The sequence below is a fragment of the Perognathus longimembris genome, chromosome 16 (genome assembly GCF_023159225.1).
Source record: "Perognathus longimembris pacificus isolate PPM17 chromosome 16, ASM2315922v1, whole genome shotgun sequence".
Taxonomy (NCBI): domain Eukaryota; kingdom Metazoa; phylum Chordata; class Mammalia; order Rodentia; family Heteromyidae; genus Perognathus; species Perognathus longimembris.
In genome coordinates this window covers 7,493,871-7,511,077 of record NC_063176.1, presented here as the reverse complement: position 1 = coordinate 7,511,077, position 17,207 = coordinate 7,493,871, and the positions used below count along the sequence as shown (strand labels likewise).

Sequence of the window (17,207 nt, the reverse complement as noted above, 5' to 3'; positions counted from 1 at the left end):
GCTGTGATCTAAGGATCATGGTTCGCAGCCATCCTGGGCAAGAAACTCCATGAAAACCAGAAGTGGCCCTGTGGCTCAAGTGGCAGAGTGCTAGCTTTGGACTGAAGAGCTCAGAGACTGTGCCCAGGCCCAGAGAGTTCAAGCCCCATGACTGACCAAAAAAAAAAAAAAAAAAAAAAAGGAAAGGAAAAAAAATCCTCTGGTACTGGCCCATGAAGTTCTGCATCCATGCAAATAGCCATATTGCAAATCCTATTACTTCTCAACCTTCAAAGAAATATTAAGAAATGAATATTGTGAATGTGCTCTGTGATATAACAACTAAGATGTTTTCTGAGCTATAGAATGTATTGTTTATATGCAAGTAAATGAAACTGGATGATACAATTTCAAGTATGTAAGAATGTGAAGAGGTCTCTCAACCATTTTGGCCTCCCCATCCTCTAACATTTTGCACAGGACCAAGATCTCGAATTTACATGTGCATTCTTTTACAATTCCTGATTTTATTGAATTGTAATTGCCCTTTGGGGTAGCACTATTAGAGTGTGCTAACTCATTTGTTTGAGCTTGCGTGTCACAGAGAACGTTATTAATAAATGCTTAGGTTCAAGCATAAGTCAGGATGCCAAGGAGCCAGTGATATTGAAGTTTCCTCAACTCCTTAACATTCTTCAATCCTGATACTTAAAATAAGGGAACTGGAAACATACAATGGAACAGTGAATGGAAGCAAATAAGCCCTACCCCAAGGAATATGGAAAGCCAATCTAGAACTGATCTAGGCTATAAAAGGCAAAGATGACAAACTTGACACTATTGCCAAAAGTCAGCCTTCATTTTCTAGCAAAATAGTAATCTAGTAACAACAATATATAGTCATTAAAGTTCTACTGATTTCCTTCTTGCTTAGTCATTTGTCCGTTTGAATTAGTGAGAGCAGTCCTAATAGAAAATAAGTTAACAACCACTGTTCACTCAATATTTGATAACATTCAAGTTTGTGGTTATCAGTTATTTCCACTACACAAAAAATGAACAGTATGACTTTACTTGCTTAAACATTTCTAATCTTAGTAAAGTATATATCAAATCAAATAATTTAAAACTGCCCAAATTGGACCTGTTAAAAGACAGACGATAATTTCATAAGGTTCAAGCTAATATTTGACACAATACACATTGTAGAGTTATATTCTTAATCCTCTAGAAAATTACTCCTTGACTGCAGTAAAAACAAACACATCAATATAAACTCTTGACTATCTGAAAAGTAAATTCTCCTGATCTTAGAAGAATGGATTTGTTTTGTCAGTCCTACAGATTAACAGAAACTACCCACACAAGCCAAATATTCTGTTAAGAATTGTACTGGATACACAAATGTATATAGATTTAATTCTAGGGTGTTGGGCATGTTTTACAGTGAATATTATCTTTCCACTTACTTAAACACCTATTTTAACAGTTTTAAAACCTCTCAAAAGATCTTCCATTTATTTTGCTTTTCCTTTGCATTTTATCTTTAAATGGTTGCACAAAGGAAGTGCCATCTAGCACAGTGGTCTGTGAATACAATGTGTCTTGATCAAGGTCATACCTTTCCACATTCTTCACCCATCCTTCCTCTCTGTACCCCCTCCCTCCCTCATCTTTATTTTGAATATACATTGAATTAAACATAGATCTACCCTATGACCTAGAAATTATACTACTGAACATTTATCCAAAAGATTACAAACCTGGATAAAAGTAAAACTACCAGCACAACCATGTTCACTGTAGCACTATTCACCAAAGCCAAGGAATCAGCCCAGATCTTCTTCATAGGATGAATAAATCAAGAAAATGTGGTATGTATACACAATGGATTTTTACTCATCCATTAGGAAGAATAATATTGTATCATTTGTTAAAGAAATGGAAAAATCTAGAAAAAAAATTACATTAAGTGAAGTAAGTCAGGCCCAGAGTGACAAAGGTTGTGAATTTTCCCTAATATGTGGAAGCTACATTTACCTTATAAACATATAAATAAATATAAATGTGGCACACAAGTGTATACAAACATATTAACTGAAATATGATATGTTCAAGGAAGACCTCACATAGTGTAATTCCTTAGAAAGGCAAAGATCAACAAAATAAATACCAGGAAGCAGGTATTTGAGAGGCATCGGGTAGGGTCAAGGAGAAAAGGGTAGGCTGAGTTGAAGAGGGGGAGTCTGATTTGTTTTTGAAAAGCAAAACTTTCCAAATGTCCTTGTTTCAGATGCCTCTGTGTTACTAATAATTTTTGTTATTTGAATTAGGGACACAAAATCTGAAACCTTGTCAATTAGCTCTTACAGAGCATACTATGCTGTTCAATGCATTTATAGACAGTAGAGAGATTTTTAAGTCAGTATAGAGGTTCCTCAAAAAGGCACAAATAGGGGCTGGGGATATAGCCTAGTGGCAAGAGTGCCTGCCTCGGATACACGAGGCCCTAGGTTCGATTCCCCAGCACCACATATACAGAAAACGGCCAGAAGTGGCGCTGTGGCTCAAGTGGCAGAGTGCTAGCCTTGAGCGGGAAGAAGCCAGGGACAGTGCTCAGGCCCTGAGTCCAAGGCCCAGGACTGGCCAAAAAAAAAAGGCACAAATATACCTCCCCTGTGACATCAAAATACCACTATTAGGCATGTAACAAAAAAAGTAAATCAATATACAAGAAAAACACCTTCAAATCTTTGTTTCATGCAGTACAGCTAACATTGGCCACATAACAGGATCAATCAAAGGGCCCAACAACAGGTAAATGAGTAAACTGAGACTTAGGTCACAAATTGGCCTATCTGGCCTCTTCATCAAATGCTTTCTCCCAACAAATTGTTATGTCCAAATTATTCTATGATCAATTTTATGGCAAATATTTTCTACAATAATGTAAATAATCCATAGTGAAATTCTTGGTAACGCTTCAATAAATTCCAGTAAAATAAAGCACAGTTTAAAGAAATGCAAATCAAAACAACATTGAGATTCCATCTCACCCCAGTAAGAATGTCATATATCAAGAAAACTAACAATAACAATTGTTGGAGGGGATGTGGCCAAAAGGGAACCCTACTTCATTGTTGGTGGGAATGTAAACTGGTTCAGCCACTCTGGCAAGCAGTATGGAGATTCCTCAGAAGGCTAAATATAGAACTCCCCTATGACCCAGCAGCCCCACTTTTGGGTATCTATACAAAAGACCACAAAAAGATCACAGTAATGCCACCAGCACAACAATGTGCATTGTAGCACAATTTGTATACGTGGCAAGCACTCTTGCCACTAGGCCATATCCCCAGCCCATGCAGCACAATTTGTCATAGCGAGAATCTGGAACCAGCCCAGATGCCCCTCAGTAGACGAGTGGATCAGGAAAATGCGGTACATATACACAATGGAATTTTATGCCTCTATCAGAAAGAATGACATTGTCCCATTTGTAAGGAAATGGAAGGACTTGGAAAAAATTATACTAAGTGAAGTGAGCCAGACCCAAAGAAACATGGACTCTATGGTCTCCCTTATTGGGAATAATTAGTATAGGTTTAGGCAAGTCATAGCAGAGCTTCACAAGGCCCAATAGCTATACCCTTATGAACACATAAGATGATGCTAAGTGAAATGAACTCCCTGTTATGGAAACAGTTGTAACTACTTTCAACGTCCTATGTGTATCTGTAGCTTCTATTATTGATGATGTTCTTGTATCACCTTCCTGTGGTTGTACCTACACTATCTCTGTAATCTTATCTGAGTATATTGGAAACCATGTATACTGGTATTGGAAGTAGGAAATTGAAAGGGAATACCAAATTTGAGAGACACAGGGTAAAAAAAGACAAACAACTACAAAAGCAATACTTGCAAAACTGTTTGGTGTAAGTGAACTGAACACCTCCATGGGGGGGGGGGGAAAGGGGGAGGAGGGAGGGGGGTATGAGGGAGAAGGTAACAAACTGTACAAGAAATGTATCCAGTGCCTAACGTATGAAACTGTAACCTTTCTGTACATCAGTTTGATAATAAAAATTTGAAAAAAAAATAAAGCACAGTTTAAAGTTTATGTCAAGGAAAATGTTAAAATAATAATGGTGTATGTGGCTAAAAGGTCCTTCCATTACAGAATTACCTTCCTCAAGTTTCTTGCCTGAAATATAGCCTCAGATTGTCTTCTTTAATGATATTTAAATTCTCCGAATATTATAATCATAAATAAACACTTGTTGAAGATGAAAACCTTGATTTTTACAAAGTTATGTTAATTGGGAATAACCATCCTAACATTGAAACACCCTGACTGAATATATATAAAAAGTCAGAAATCAATAACCAGGGGCTGAAAATAAATCTTTATCTAATAGTGAGTGTAAAGCATTGATTTTTATTCAGAGTATTGACTATGCAATGTAAAGTGCATTCTTTCTTTCTTTGTATCCTCCATAACTAGAAAATTGCACATATTGAGAATGCCATCCTCGCTCTCAAAGAGAATAGGTTTGGCCTTAAAGTGTAAACTCTGGCCCACCTTGCCTCATCAAAAAGATTGTAGCTTAAAGGTTTTGTTCAAATAGCACCTTCTTGTCTATTTAAAATACAGCCTGTGGGTTCTGGACTTCAGGTTAACCAACCATCTGTTAAAAAGTTGTCAACCTGAACATTTTAAAAGTGTTTCCCTTGCAATTTATTTTTCTAGAAATTAGTGGTATCGTGGCCAATTTGACTCGGTGTAATTATAACTTAGGTTTACTTCATTAGCATTACTTTGAAAATTCAACACAAAACGATATTAATGCAGTCCATTTTCTAACCTTTTTCTCTTCCCCTCCATGCATCCACCTGTAAGGTCTTGCTTTCACTCTCCTCACTTTGCTGCAGCCACACTTGCTCCTGACCTATGTTCAAGTACAGTCATGCACAGAATAGTGCTTCAGGCAACTATGGGGCATAGGATAGCATAGCTGAAAGCCGGTGTCCTCCAGTGCTGTGGAAGTTCAACACGTGACTCACATGCTTGTGGGAATGCTGGAGTAAACAAACCCACTGTGCTGTCGGTGGGAGATGAGGACAGCACAGACAATTATGCACAGTACGGAACCCTTGATAATGGCAATAAATGACTATGTGACCGGTTCATGTGACTTAATTCTATGTACTGTATTCTTCATCATTATGTAAAGTTAACACCTTGTACTTAAAGAAATAAGACTGACCAAAGGGGTGACATTGATCAAGATGTTTGTACTCATACACTGGCATGCTGATTGAAACCTCTACTTAAAGATAATTTAAAAAATGTTTCAACTGTTAAAAAATAAATTAATTCAGACTGTTATCAGTATACCATGGTGTGTTATCGTAAAGTAACCTAATTTTTTTTAAAGGTTACTTTAAAATAATATGCCATGGTATCATTCTTAGGGCCATAGAACCATAGATCACAGCCCTAACATACGTGTGTGTGTACGTGTGTTTATGTATGTTTAGGGGAGGTGGTAGACCTTACCACTTAGATTTGTACAGAACAGACTGTGATATTCATTCATCCATCAAGATCACCTTAAGACAAATTTCTCGGAACATGTCCCTGTGGTTAAGTGATGAATTACTGTCTCTGGGCATATTGCTGCCTCTGAGTCTGCTGTTCCTGGTATCTTGGATTAACTTCTTCCACATCTATGGGGCTTCTCCCCAGATTCCTTCAGCTCTACACAGAAATAACCCCTTTCCATTCATCAGTTCTATCTTCCTCCCCCCTACTTCCTCATGGCTGGGAGCTCGAGAACAGCTTTACAATTCCAGACAAAGTCTTCACGCTCCCCTCATCTCTCTGGGTGAAGGAAAATGCAGGGCAGCAAAGAACACAATTCCAGCACATTGAGAAGTAAGTGGACACCAGGCCACCACCAGGACCGCAGGGCTCAGCATGTGCATGTTGCTGGACTCTTCTTTTAAAATCCATCTTCCCCCTCAGAATAGAGGCCCTGATTTCTCCTGGCAAAATTAAGAAACATTTACTCCCTTGTTTTCAAAGCCTGGCTGCCATTCTCTATGCATTGACACTGATTTCTCCAGTGTTATCATGAGATAGAAAGAAATGGGCAGATCAAGGCTTCCCAGAGTACATTTATTGAAGGACTTATTGTCAGGAGAATTGTCATGAAGATATCAGCAAGTCCAGGTCAATCACCCTGAGTTGGGTCAGAAGATAGGAACTTTTAAATAATAAGGACAAAAGTGATTTAGTCCAAGCTGGTATATACCTGCTTCATCTCAAATAATAACTATGAGGTGGGCATATTCCTAGCCCTTGTTTTCATGGACCAGTACAGAAATTTCTTCTTTTTAGGATGTACTAGAAAACTATGCAGAGAAAACTGATCAGGAAAAATCACTGTGGTGATGACTCAAAAGCGCTGCTGTGGTCATGTTAAGCTAAATTCGTGCAAAAGGAAATGAATGTGGAGAAACAGGGAATGTAACATACCCTGTAACAGAGGATTTAATTATCAACTTGGAGATCTTATACGATAAAGGTTAGAGCATAAAAATCTGATGCTAAAAGCAAGAATCCCTGCTCCAAGCTCTGCCTCCACGTCCTTCTCTAGACATCCTAAAATTCATGTACATTAATTTAGCTTGCTTTTCTCCTAGTCAACATTTTAATCCTATGAAGATATAAGTCATACAGTCCACATCAGCTCACAAAAAGACAACGGTTGTAAAGAATGAGAAAAACAGCAAGATATCAGGACACTATTACATGGCTCATTCCATTTGTTAAGGTCTCACTCAGCTTTGATTATCAAGAATAAAAAAATTTGATTTCACTGCTACAGAAATTAGTTTATGGAACAAGTGGGCTCATTGCTGTAATACGTAGGATTTTTCCCATGGAGTAAGTAACAAGTTTGATGAGAAACATACTCACATATAAAACTATAACCACTCTGTACATCACTTTGACAATAAGCAATTTAATTAATTAAAAAGAAGTGATTGTAAGAAATAGAGTATCAGAGCATTTAAAGGGCTGCCATTTAACAAAACAGTTTATGAATACAACGAGTCTTGATCGTGGTCATCCCCTTCCTCATTCTCCCTTACCCCTCCCAATGTTATCCTTTCCCTCAATTTTCTTTATTGGGTAAAATATTCATTGAACTTTTTTTTGCCAGTCCTGGGACTTGAACTCTGGGCCTAGGCACTGTCCCTGCCTGAGCTTCTTTTACTCAAGGCTAGTGCGCTACTACTTGAGCCAAAGCTCCACTTCCAGCTTTGTCTGAGAAGTTTATTGGAGATAAGAATTTCACAGACTTTCCTCCCAGGGCTGGCTTTTAACTGCAATGCTCAGATCTCTGTCTCCTCAGTAACAAGGACTACAGATATGAGCCACCAGCTCCCAGCTGTATTGGATTTTATGACTGTATATTTTTTTTTCCAGTCCTGGGGCTTGAATTCAGGGCCTGAGCACTGTCCCTGGCTTCTTTTTGCTCAGGGCTAGCACTCCGCCAACTTGAGCCACAGTGTCACTTCTGGCCTTTTCTATATATGTGGTGCTGAGGAATCAAACCTAGGGCTTCATGTATAGGAGGCAAGCACTCTTGCCAGTAGGCCATATTCCCAGCCCCATGACTGTATAATTCTGACTTTAAAATCTAAATTTTCTTAAGTCTGGTTTGAGATTCATAACAAGTTAAAACTTTTCATTCATTACATCATTTGTAAGTAGACAAATAAAATGAGTTGTTTTTTTCTACCAGCAATTCTTGTGTAAGTACAATTCTTAGAATAATACTTCTTTAGATAGATGTGTTGGAATTAGAATCCTTGACACATTTTATGTATGATCTAGATCTGTACACTCAAGTCAAGATTTTGATCATTAATAATTTCATTCTTATAAAAAATCAAATGTAAGAAATCAATATAAGAGGCAAATGACAAACAACCTGAACAACATTAGAGTATAAAGTTACTTGGATTTTTCTTTATATTAGCTACTGGTTTTAGACTCATTTGAAAACATGAAGATTTTAAGTATCATCAGCAACGGCTCACTAACCATTCTAAACACAGGAAACAACATCAGAGATCATTCTTCTTTTTCATTAGTGAAGTTTGCTGCTGACATTATCTTAGCTGAAATTAAGACCAGTTTTGTTTATGAGGACTGTAGATCCGTGTGAATATATCTTTGTAGTTCATATCCATTATAAGTGAGTTACATACCACAGAAACATGAAAACTTCTCTCTATATTCTTACTCTGACAAATAATTGATTTCCGAACTGGATTTTTGCATACAGACAAAAACCTAAATGTAAAACCACTAAGAAATGCTATTTGGAATCCTCAGTATCTTCACTATTGCAGGATTTAATTGCAATTTAAGAAGCATTACAAAATTGATGACAAGTGGTAAATGACAGAATGTACGATAAATGTCATTGAGTTTATATCATTTGAGAGTTTTGGGGTAATTACTCTTACATGGATAATACGCACAAACTAAATCAGGTTGGCAAGTTGAGGAGCATTTTTGAATAGGCATATATGATGATTCAAATGCTAATTCAGTAATTAAAAACACAATAATAAGTAAGATTTAATTTGTTACTAAACTAAAGAAGCCCACCGGGATCCTTCCGGTTCTTTTTTCTACTCTTTTCATTCTGTGAAACTCTGAGTATACGTGCCTGAAATAATCGCCAACAATGCCCTAAGAAGAACAACTTGGGAGGGCTGGGTAAGGATGATAAAAGGGATGGCTTCGATCGAGACGCATTGGATTCGGAAACTGCTTCGTTGAATGGCAGCTCCTTTGCACAACTACTTAAAGATAATAAAAAATATTTTTAAAAAGAAACACCAACAACAATAGCTGCCAATATCATATGAGAAAAACAGAAAAATATAGGAAGAGAATAAATAATGTCTCTGTGATGAGAGAGATCACAGGAGCAGAAACTGTTCTTTATACACTGGCCATCTGCCTCTATTCACGTCACTTACATCTCCTTTGCTCATCATTTATTTAACAATGTCTTTGACACCTACTTCGCTAGATGCTTCTTTTCCTCCATTCAGCTTAGTCTCATAATTGGTTTCAATAGCAATACAGATTTGGGCCTGATTTCTCCATTTCTGGATAGTTTCACCTCTTCCTCAGGTACCCACTTCCTGTGAAAAATTACCATTATCATCCACAAAGCTTCACCGGATCTGAATTCTCAATTTCAAGTACTTTGTGCTTCACTTTAATCATGTTATTACCTGTTCATTCACTGTATTTATTATTGAAAAAATTCTCCAACATTAGATTCATCAATCGACCACCAATTGGCTCAACAAGCAAGGATTTTGCATGTCATAAGTTAAAAGAGTAATAAACTTATATATCTTCGTAGAATAGATCAAAAATTCTTTATAGGAAACTAGTTAAATTGAGGAGAGTGAAATGGACGTGATTATTATAAATTCATGTTTCTTAATTATATTATGTAGAGTATCAATTCCTACCTATACTTCTGGAAGCACTAGAGCAAGATCATGAGAATTTAATCATTCATTTTTCCTCTTCAAGAAAAACAAACACTTGAAAACACAATTTTTGAGTGTGTGGAGGAATAGAATAATGTAGAAATTATTAGATGAATAAAAATAAAATGAGTATAACAACATGTAAAGAATAACTCATGTACAGATACAAGAGTCAATTTAATTATCAGCATTATTTTACCTGCAATCTGTTCTGATGCAAAAGTAGTAATATCTTTTTAAATTTTGGCCACATATATACTTTTGAAGTTATCATCTAAAATGTGATATATGCATATAAAAACATCAATTGGAGATTGGGAATATGGCTTAGCGGTAGAGTGCTTGCCCAGCATTCATGAAGCTCTGGGTTTGATTCCTCAGTACCACATAAACAGAAAAAACCAGAAGTGGCGCTATGGTTCAAGGGGTAGAGTGCTAGCCTTGAGACCAGAGAGGCTCAGGGGCAGGCCCAGGCCCTGATTTCAAGCCCCAGGTCCAGGAAAAAAAAATCTCAATTGTTGAATCTACATCAAACAAAACTCACAAATTTTGTTCAATCTGTTGAGTAGTTTGAAACTATACTCATCATTTAAGATAGAACAGCTGTTAATTAGGTTAATGAGACACAATAAATGATGAATAATAAAATAAGTCATTGCCCTTCCTGAATTCTCATTCATAGGGATATCAATTACCAATACTTCAGGTAGATGAAGGCCCATTGATGAGCCTTCAGTGTCTTCAAGTCACAAAATGAAAACCTCTGTTCTCAAGTCATGGAACTGAAACATAAGGCAGACACTCAATCTACTAAAAATTTGGTTTAAATTATGCTGTCATTTTCCAATTGCCTCATCAATGAATTTTTTACCAGTGATAGGGCCACAGCAACACCAAAGACAAGGTATAACACTATGTTATCACTCCAAAAGAGGAAACATTATTGATTGCTAAGGAGAAATCGGAATATGGAAACATACCAAACTAAGCATTGCCTTTTAAACAAAATCATTTGAACTCTAACTTTAATGTGAACAAATATCGGAATGATTTTCTAACTATCGATTTATACAAATTTATAGAAATCATACTTTCAAGATGCATCTTGCTTGACCCTGAATCATTGTCTATTTAATATATTTTTCTGCATCTTTGAAAGCCAAAAGATGGCTGTCATGAGCTCCCAGGAAGGCTTGTCCTTTCATTCTTAAAGTTGTATTTATGCTGACATACAGCACTTCTCTATATCTTCCAGACCTATAAATAAATGCACTACTACTCTTTTTAACTCATGACGTGTAAAAGATGCAGGTTTTAAGAAGATCAAGCACTGCCTATGTAGAAAATGGTGCCACATTATAAGTCTGACTCTTCAAGAATCCATGACTTCATAACAAATAGAATAAAGTAGAATCAGAGAAACGATTCCGACAAAAAAAAAAAATAAAAACGACTTTGAAATAAAAACACCATCCCTTTATTACTATTCCTTCAACATTATTTACTGATTTTTATCCGGGATAGGTTTATTTTCATTTCTTCTTTCCATGAGTCTGAGGCACTCAAGTAAGTGTGAACAATAGTTCTAGCTATGACTCTTAATGACCCCCACCAGGAAGAATCCACACTCACAAAATCCCCTCCTTCTGAATGTGACTCCCTTGTGATGAAGAGAATACTCCAAAATGGATCAACTATCACTGTGAAGAAGTGCTTTCACAGTGATGATGTTCTCTAAGATTCCCCTAAACCAAGTTACAACATGGCCACTGGCTTCCATCAGCGCTAATAAGCAAGTACGTATAGCAAGGGAAATTGCCCATTACCTCACAACAAACAAAGAGCTGACACCCCTGCTCCTACAGTCTCATGAGGAACAGAATCCACAATGTGACTGTAAACTTAGATGCTCCAAAGGAGGAGGACTCTGCTCCTCTGAACCCTTGGTCTGCAGCCTCCTTAGAAATCGGAGCCAGTAGCTCTTACTTTCACAGGACTCAGAACAGTAACACACAGAAACTGTGAGGTACTAAATGTTGGTTGTTCAAAAACTTTCAAGTTTGGGATAATTTATTACACAGAATCAGGTGACAGGTTAAAAAAAACTATTTGGACATAAAGATCATCAATCTCTGCAAGATTTACAATTTGATTTCATTTGTGTGTTAAACTAAACCAAATTATCTCAGATATAAATGGGATACACTTTCCAACAAATTCATGCTAAATCACAGAACAATTCCTCATGAAAAATATCCATCTTTACTTGAAGTACTTCCCACTTAATATAGAAGAATTTATAAGGATTTGAAACAGTACATGGAATTATATCCTAATAAGACCAAATGACATCTTTTTGATCCATAATCGATCTTCTAAGATTACTTGACGCTCAGATGTCTTTAAAAAGCAGTGCATGTGCCTTCAATTTTTTAAAATATTGCTTTAATTTTAATTGGTGCATTTGTCAAATTTGCTATTATTATGATGATATAATACTCTGTAAGACTTTGCAAATATTTAGCTAGCACCATGAAACCATCTATCTCAAGTACATGAAAAGAATGCCAAATAAATATTTAAGCAGTTCATAATAGCTTTTATTTTTGGAGGTTAAAAAATAATGGCTCTTAGATTAATGCCTTACTTTTCAGCTAGCATCTATGACTCGTTGCTGAATGTTATTCATCTCCAAAGAGATGATTCAGTAGTTCATAACTGTGAAATTATAACAGAATTTAGAAATCTCATACTAATAATGCTTTTTGTTTCACTTTTGTGTTATTTAGGTTTTTAAATTGTGTTTTGGTTGTTGTGTATTTCTTTGTTTTGTTTGCAGGAAACAAGTCAACATTTCTAGACCTCTGAAAAATAATAAGCAGTTCAACTATGTAATCATGTTGGAAGTTGCATTTAGGTGGAAGCAACGAGTTCTCCATTCTCTCTAAAGGTGAGGCACAGACATATTTTGTATCTTTCCCTTTATAAATGATCAAACACAGATAGGAATAAGAGAAAGGAATGGAGTAGTAGCCAAATGTGACATGCTTATTAGACGCAAAAAGATTAGAATCAAATTAACATTTTAGGGAACATTAGGGCAGAATTTTTCCTATCCTACATCATGTAACCAGCGAGTTTCATGCGGGAAGAGAGTGGAAGGCACTTCCCTTCCTCCGTGGAAGTGGATGTGTTTCTTGGGTTTTCTGGCTGCCACTGGGACTCATCCACCTTGGGAACGACTGGGCAGTGACCTGGGATAAGACATGTCATCTTGGAGCTGTATGAGGCCGTTGGCATAGTCACTCACATGAGTGCACTGGACCACTGTGTGATATCTCACACTGCAGTGAAACAGTTCAACAAAATCAAAAGAAAAACTGAGAAGAAAAAGGATTCCGGAAATAGGTAGAACTCAATCGTGATCTGTGACCTCATGATTTTAAAGCTGTAGGACTATTATATAATGGGTCTACAACAAAGGGCTCCCTGTGGAAAAGAATAATGTGATAAGTCACATTTTAAAAAGGTTGACAAGTTAGGTGCCAGTGGCTCACATCTTTAAGCCTAACTACTGAGGTGGCTGAGATCTGAGGATTGTGGTTCTAACCCAGCCTAGGCAGGAAAACCCATGAGGCTCTTATATCCATTAAACTACTCTGAACCATCTAGAAGTGATGCTGTGGCTCAAATGGTATAGTACTAGCCTTGAGCAAAAAGAAGCTCAAGGACAGTGCCCATACCTAGAGTTAAAGGAGGAGGGGGTGGGGGAAGAGGGAGGAAGAGGAGGTGGAGGAAGGGGAGAAGGGGGAGGAGGGGGAGGGGAGGAGGAGGAGAAGGGGAAGGAGGGAAGAAGAGAAGGAAAAGAAAAGTTTATCAAGACTACTTAGAAGGTTTTTCTCTCTCCTGCCTTCCTTCTCTCCCTTTGTCTCTCTCTTCTTTCTCTTCCCTCTCTCACTCACTTATTTTCATAAACTTTCTGCCTCAGCCTCCTGGTGATACCATTACAGCTATGCACCACCAGACTTGGATGCTAATCTACTATCTCTGTAATCTGATCTGAGTATATTGGAAACCGTGTATACTGGTATTGGAACTAGGGAATACCAAAATTGAGAGACACAGGGTAAAAAAAGACAAACAACTACAAAAGCAATACTTGCAAAACTGTTTGGTGTAAGTGAACTGAACACCTGGGGGGGGGGGGAAGGAAAAGGGGGGGGAGGGGGATATGAGGGACAAGGTAACAAACAGTACAAGAAATGTATCCAATGCCTAACGTATGAAACTGTAACCTTTCTGTACATCAGTTTGATAATAAAAATTTGAAAAAACAGAAAGAAATTCTGTTCTGTTTTTTAATAAATCATCTTTTGCATTTTCTGAAATAGAGTAACACACTGAGTTAGATATATAAAAGTTAAAGCAAAGACTTCAAAATATAAAGGATGAAGAAAGGAAATAATGTAATGTATATAAATATTAATAGATTATATCAACAGGCCTCAATATTTGGTTTTTGAAAGTCTAGAAACTCAGAAAAAGTGTCATTGAATCTGTAGGATAAATAGTTAAAATAAAGGTAAGTATGGGAAACGTTTTCTAGGACCAGGTGTACGGTCACACAGTTGTAATTTCAACTACTCAGGAAGTAGAGAAAAAGGTTATGGGATACGCCATCTGAAAAACACACTCAAAGCAAAATTCCCTGGGAGTATGGCTCAAGTGGTAAAGTACTGACTGGTCTGGCAAGGTTGATGCCTTGAGTTCGAACCTTTGTCAAGGAAGAAAGGTATTTTTCCTACTCTAAAATGTAATGGTTTGTTTTTTTCTATTTCTTCCTTTTGTTCTACCAGTTTTTGTATATTCTATAACTCTCATGTGGCCTTTGAGAAAAGTCATTCTTTTATAATTGTACAATGTCCATCCCTTTTCTAACATTCTTTGAGAAATTCACTTTTTCATATTTTAGTATAGCTACTTGGGCTTTTTTCTTTCATTCCTGTCTTTACAATATATGTTCATTTTATCTTTTTAATCTTCTTCTATCAAGTATTAATATTTTATATTTAATTGTGTGTTTAAAAAAATCTACTTTCTTGGAAATGTTCAACTCACAGAGCAATATTGCTCACTGTAGTCACTTTGCAAGTTGGATTTCTAGACTCATTCATACTACAAAAATCACAAATTTGTACCTAGTATTTCTACATTCTACTATAATGAGTTCGGGAACATTATCCAGGTAGATATAATAAAAACCACAAGTTGAGAGTAAGGCCATTGTTTAAAATAGTGTTTATGTTTTCCATAGCTCTGGGGGAAAGGGATGTTGAAAATGAACTACTTATCTAGTGGGTGGAGATGAGAGAGAAAAACTGAGAGAGTGAGGGAAGGGGTGACCTTGTCCAAAAAGAAATACACTCATTACTTATAGAACTGTAACTTCCCTGTACATCACTTTTATAATAACAATTAAAAATTGATATTTTAGGAAAATAGAAGCAAAGTTCCCTTTCCACTTGTATTTGTGAAAGAGCCGTGAGATGTTTATACCCACACAAACAAGAACAAAGGAGAAACCAACAGCAAAACTTTCTACATAAAAAAGCAGCATTCATCACATGAATGTAATGTCTGTGTCTTAGTGCCATGCCCTGTACCAGTATTTTATGGATAGTCTCGGAGAAATTGCTATAAATTGGAGCCTTCACAACTACTCTTTCTCATTCACACCATTACTGTGGCTGTGCATCCCATTTTATTTTAATTAATTGTCAGAATGATATACAGAGGGGTTACAGTTTCATACATAAGGCAATGAGTACATTTCTTATCAAACTTGTTACCTCCCCCCTCATTTTTCTCCCACCTTCCCCCTTCCCTAATAATTCCCTCCCTCCCCACAAATTGTAGAGTTGGCTTATAGCATATTGTCTTGTAAGTATTGCCATTGCATTGGTTCACCTTTTACCCTTTGTGTCTCCATTTTGATGTTCCCTTCTCTTCGACCTAGTTCCAATAAAAGTATATACATGATCGTGGTATTTCCACTGCCAGAAAGAATGACATTGCCCCATTCGTAAGGAAATGGAGGGACTTGGAAAAAATTATACTAAGTGAAGTGAGCCAGACCCAAAGAAACATGGACTCTATGGTCTCCCTCATAGGGAATAATTAGCACAAGTTTAGGCTAGTCACAGCAGAGGATCACAACAGCCCAATAGCTATGCCCTTATGAACACATAAGATGATGCTAAGTGAAATGAACTCCATGTTATGGAAATGACTGTCATATCACTGTTGTAATTACTTTCAATGTGCTATGTGTAACTGTAGCTTCTATAATTGATGATCTTCTTGTTTCCCCTTCCTATGGTTGTACCTGAACTAATCTGTGTATCTTATCTGAGTACATTGTAAACCGTGTATACTGGAATTTGAACTAGGAAATAGAAAGGGAATACCAAAACCGAGAGACACAAGGTAAAAAAAAGACAAATGACTACAAAAGTGATACTTGCAAAACTGTTTGGTATAAATGAACTGTACAACTCATGGGGGGGAAAGGGAAACGGGGAGGGGGAGGGGGAATGAGGGAGGAGGTAACAAACAGTACAAGAAATGTATCCAATGCCTAAGGTATGAAAGTGTAACCTCTCTGTACCTCAGTTTGACAATAAAAATTTAACAAATAATTAAAAATAAAATAAATAAAATAGTGTTATAATAAAAAAGTATATACAATACCCAGAGTACCAAAATCAGTTACAGTGATATCAACGGTAAATCCATGGGCAAGAAAGACAAAAGAAAAAAGTACAATTTCACAGGGTATGTTGAAAATAACTACAACAATGATTAAAAAAAAACATTTATTTCCATAACTTGGAGTTCATTTTGCTTAGCATCGTCTTATGTGTTTATCTGGACATAGCTATTGAGCTACTGTGATCTTCTGCCAGGACTATCCTAGACATGAACTAATTATTACCAATGAGGGCAACCCTAGAGTTTATGTTTCTTTGGGTCTGGATCACTTCACTTAGTATGCTTTTGTTTTTTTTCCAAGTACTTACGAATGGGGCAATGTCATTCTTTCTGATGGAGGCATAGGATTCCATTGTGTATATGTACCATATTTTCTTTATCTACTGAGGGGCATCTGGGTTGTTTCTGTATTTTAGCCATAGTAAATTGTGCTGCGATGAACATAGCTGTTCTGGTAAACACTTGGAATGCTTCATGAATTTGAGTCTCATTCTAGAGCAGGGGCCATCCTAATCATCTCTATATTGTTCCAATTTTAGTATCTGTACTGCTGAAGCAAGCACTGAGCATCCCACTTTCAAGGAACAGTTTATGCACACTCCTCCCAACCCGTGCTCTCATATACTTGTTTACCTATAACTTCTAAGTATGGTTTAATGTTTATAACGTAGGTGCATATATAATAAAGCATACTAAAATGATGGAAATTATCATTTGCTATGGAATAAGTTTAAGTTCCCTTACATTCTTGTACAGTCTGAGGCAATATGGATAGTTATCTGATGTACTCACCACGTACAAGTAACCTGTCTTTTAGATGCCTACCTTCAAACTCCTCTAAGTATCAATCTTTCTAC

At 36.7% G+C, this 17,207-nt stretch overlaps 1 non-coding gene across 1 annotated transcript; it reads right to left on the bottom strand.

Annotated features, from left to right (window-relative positions):
• Positions 1-16,806: 16,806 nt before the first annotated feature.
• On the bottom strand, positions 16,807-16,913 carry LOC125365068. Its single transcript, XR_007213625.1, has one exon. It is a non-coding gene; the product is annotated as a U6 spliceosomal RNA (small nuclear RNA).
• Between the last annotated feature and the right edge of the window lie 294 nt (positions 16,914-17,207).